Source organism: Poecilia formosa, unplaced genomic scaffold (genome assembly GCF_000485575.1).
Source record: "Poecilia formosa unplaced genomic scaffold, Poecilia_formosa-5.1.2 Scaffold726, whole genome shotgun sequence".
Classification (NCBI taxonomy): Eukaryota; Metazoa; Chordata; class Actinopteri; order Cyprinodontiformes; family Poeciliidae; genus Poecilia; species Poecilia formosa.
In genome coordinates, this window is record NW_006800665.1 from 28,946 (window position 1) to 33,230 (window position 4,285).

A 4,285-nucleotide genomic window follows, 5' to 3' on the forward strand; every position below is an offset into this window, starting at 1 on the left:
GCTACCTTTTGGCTCTAACTGCACTCCATAACCATGTGTGTTTATTATTTTTCACATGTTATGGTCGTATTTTGGATGAAAAGTCTCAAAGTTTTTAATATTATGATTTGTGCCCATCAGTGAGTCTTTTCCACTTATAATGAACTTAGAGGTCAGAGGTCAACTTCTCTGGACTGAAACTGAAGCAACTCCAGTCCACAGCAAAGAACCTGAGAAAGTTAGAAAGTGTTTAGAGGCGGGCAGCAGCCATGTTGTGCCTCCATGTCTCACCTCGGTTCTGATGGTTCTGGTCAGGATGGGTCTCACTGGGTTCTGAATGGAGCAACCTGGAGTTGTTTCTGTTTAAACATAAAGGAAAAATCTCACATTTCTTTTTCAGGTCTTATTTTGAGTTAAACACAGCAGAACTTCCTGTCAGCAGCAATAATCCTCCATTCATCACATAGAAACATTGATAAGTGTTCGGGGTTTTTTAATAATCATTATTTAAATAATTCCGCAATGTTTTGGATAATAATGGTTATGGGTCTGGTTTCTCCTTGGTTCATGGGTGGGAACATGGGTCAGGTGTACTGAGGTAATCAGTATTGGTTTGTTCCAGCAGAACCGGTGTGGTTCTGGGTTCATTCTCACCGAACCAGCCGGGTTTTACCGCCCAGCGGCCTGAATGCGACCCGCATGGCGGCGCCGCTACACCGGTCGGTTTGCCTGGCGTCCCCGGTCTTCAGGGCGGAGCGGAACCAACGCTTTCTGTTCCTATTCCAGGGTTAGGGTTAAAGCTGATCATTAAAGATAATGTTTAGCTTTAATTATTTTACTTATCTTATTTGTAATTCTGCAAATATCTAGAAATAAAACAGCTACACGGAAGTTAGCTTCGATGCTAACAAGCTGTTACCCTTCCCGCCAGGTAATTAAATACCGGTGGGACAAATCAAACAACCCACCTGTACCTCTTGGCTCGGTGGCTGGCCTCACTGGTTCTGGTGAAACCTACCGGTTCGGATCGGTTCGGTTCGCTTTGCTGACCTTCACCTCTGACGTCATGGTCAACATAATAGCTTCCCGGAAGTTCCGTTGGGGTCCATCCGGGTCAGTCCGAACGGAACCTCTGGGAGAATCAAATTGGTTCCATTCAAACTTTTGGCGCGACTCTGTGGAGCTAAAATTGTCTCATAATTCACAAATACACAGGACGAAATTCACACTTATATTTTTGATGCAAGCACAAATGTTTCTTGATTTACAAGCTGCTTCTGGCCTGAGTTGCTGCCTTTGTATGTGAATTTTGAGACTCTCCTCCCTCTCAATCCACAAATGTTTTTTATAATAAATGGTCTATCTGATTGGATGATCAGTAATCAATCAGATAGCTTTCTTGTTTCAGCCAATCATATGAACGAACCCCCCATGTTTCAGCCAATCACATTAACCCATTCCAACAGCACTGTAGCCATGATGAAGCTGGGGGGGGCTATCATTTAGTAATGTTTGTTTTTGTTGTGTTATCACCCCCACGCCAGTAGAGGCAGCAGTAGATCCGAAAGGTGCAACTTAGGAGCAGATTTAGAAGTACACAGAAAGCTACAAAATTTGTTAAAAACTGTGAGCTGCGCTGAAGTAAATAAAATAGAGAAGTTTTAGTACATGGTGTAAATACATACATCCTTCCAAAAGGTGAAGATATATCACAGATTTCAAAAGAAAATAAATAAATAAATAAATAGCGCCCCCTTCACTTCCAGAGTGCAGTGGTCATATTTCCAAATAAGGCCCGAGACCATAGACATAATATAAGAATAGACCCTCATGGACCGCTCTTGCCTATAGAGCTTTGGAACGTGACGTCACTGCTTTAGACCAGTGGTTCTTAACCTGGGTTCGATCGAATCCCTGGGGTTCGATCGAATCCCTGGGGTTCGATCGAATCCCTGGGGTTCGATCGAATCCCTGAACCCCAAGGATTCGATGAGTGGGTCGATGAGTCGGTCTCAGGGGTTCGGCGGAGCCTCTGGAGGTAAAGACACACTTGTGTAAAGTCGTGATATTATTTACCCCAGAAGAGGTAAATAATGAAAACAGAGCAGCAGAGACAACAGAAGAGGAGCAAGTTGGAGAGGCTGAGGAGGAGGAAACCCCAGGAGAGAAGCTCAGCAAGGCTGCAGACTCTGTAGAGGAACAGGAACCATTTGTGTTGAAATACAGTTGGAAGTGGCTGTTTTCTGTCATTTAATAATTTAATGCATTAAACATTTATGAATCGTTTGATTCAAGCTCTTCAAGTTGCATGTAAACAGGTGAAGTAATGAATCACATTTAAAGTCAAAATTTTATATTTAAATATTTCAGGTAATAAACACACATAATGAAAGATTATATTTTTAAATAAATATTTTATTTGATTAAAGTAAACAATTATATAATCAGACATCTGTCAGGACTCTGGGTTTTTGGGTTTGTTTTGCTTTTCATTTTATTTAGCTTCATGTTTTAATCCACTAGTTTAGCCCTTCATGGTCCTTTTGACATTATTAGAGGTATTTAGTGTAGTTAGAATTATATTATTGCTTTTCCTTGTTTGTCTGAGTCCAGCCTTCTTTAATGACTATAGTTTAATTCTATTTTATCCTTCTAGTTATTTCTTATTTCAGCCTCCCTGCAGGGGATCTAATGTTTATTTCTTAATTTGATCACCGTAGGTTCAGTTATTCTCCCATGTCTGAGTCTGTATCTTTCTTTAGTAATTCTAGTTGAGTTATTTCTTTGTTTAGATCTTCTAGTTTCTCTTGCTCTATGTTCCTTAGTTCTTATTGTTAGATCAGCCTTGTTTCTATTTAGGTTCAGTTTCCCTCATATCTTTCTCTCCCAGTTCATCAGGTTTTCTTTACTCTTACTGTCTTTTGTATTACAGTTCCCTGTTTCCTCCCGTTTGTTCCCAGCAGATCTCCTTAGTTTCCCTGTGCCACCTCCTCCCCAGCCCTCAGCCAGCTGCTGTGCCAAATTACTCACATCTGCTATCACTCTTCTCATCTAGCAGTCATTGTTCCCATTACTTAAGCTCCTCTTTGTCAGACACAACTCACCAGTCCAACTTGTTACCCTGCTCACCATGTTGCCAGTTGTTACAGTTGTTATCTCTCGTGTCTCCTGTTTCGTGGTTTTGGATTTCCTTGTTTTCCCTGGATTTTGGATTTAGTTCATTTATTCTGTTCATTAAAATAACATCTTCATAAAGTATGTCTACTTCCTGCTGCGTTTGTGTCCACCGCCACATCATGACACAAACCAGATGAAAGAGCCCATCTTTAAACATTTAATGTGTAATTAAACAATAAAGGTGACAAATGTTATGAAATAGATCACACTTTAATAAATATTTGTTGTATTTAACAAATTCCAGGTAAGTGAACATGTAATGAAATAGATCCTGTCCTAGAATTTTATACAATTGAACATTATGGGTAACAAGTGATGATTATCTGAGGTAATACATTTTATGAATATTTTTTAAAAATATTTTTTAAAATATAATTTTGGTTAAAAAATAAAAAAGGGGTCAAAATGGAATAAAAATATGCCTAATCTATATAGTTTAGTAGAATAATTTCACACAGATTGAGTTAATGGCACACGATTTGGAAGCTACTTGCAAGAGCCATATGAATGAAATGAATGATTATTGAGGTGACGGGAGCCTTTGACACCTGGGTGGTGGGTGTGTCGAGGTGGGCGTGGCTGTCACTAAAGGTATGAATGCATACTGGCTGCTGGCTCATTATGTTTGAGGAAGCGGGTGCGCCGGGGTGGTCATAATTTCCGTTGACCATGTTTAATGCCGTTTATTGTGACACTACTGAATGGTTTGGCCTGGTCAGTCAGTGTAAATCTGTACGATCTGAAGTAAGACGATCAAAGTGGAATAAATAGATGATTGCAACAACAAAGGAAGCGGCGTCGGACAGTTTTAAATTCCCCGGGTTATCCCAGTGCGGCCCTCATACATCTTTAGCTTTGCCGCACATTTAGTACTGAAGAAAACATGCTCATGGCCTGTTTTTGAGAAATATGGCTGAAAATAAAATGCCCAAAATGAATTGAATGTATCTCAAGAACTACAGAGTTTATTTTAATTGTTTTGGTATCAAAACAAAGGTAAGACCCTAGAGAATATATTACAGCTCTAAAAACCACCCTGCCTGTTACTGAGGAAAGTAAATTAATATGATACACAGCAGAAATTAGGAAAAATTATCTATTTCCGCCTAAAAAAAAACAGTTCAATATA

At 39.6% G+C, this 4,285-nt stretch overlaps 1 protein-coding gene and 1 long non-coding RNA gene across 3 annotated transcripts in view; one reads left to right on the top strand and one right to left on the bottom strand.

The window, feature by feature from the left end:
• The window catches only part of LOC103131175 (uncharacterized), an 8,405-nt gene extending 6,922 nt beyond the window's left edge, over positions 1-1,483 (bottom strand). The window contains exons 1-2 of one of the 2 annotated variants that reach the window (XM_016666452.1): positions 998-1,483; positions 271-338 (exon numbers count right to left, since the gene is read on the bottom strand). The gene's annotated coding sequence lies outside the window, so the exon portion shown is untranslated. Of the gene's footprint in view, positions 1-270; positions 339-947 lie in introns of both variants that reach the window. The other variant, XM_007542757.2, reaches the window with a different exon arrangement.
• Positions 1-2,855, top strand: part of LOC107834704 (uncharacterized) — a 21,911-nt gene extending 19,056 nt beyond the window's left edge. Inside the window, exon 4 of the long non-coding RNA XR_001660516.1 lies at positions 2,845-2,855. This is a non-coding gene — a long non-coding RNA (uncharacterized LOC107834704). The remainder of the gene's footprint in view (positions 1-2,844) is intronic.
• The last annotated feature ends 1,430 nt before the right edge of the window (positions 2,856-4,285 follow it).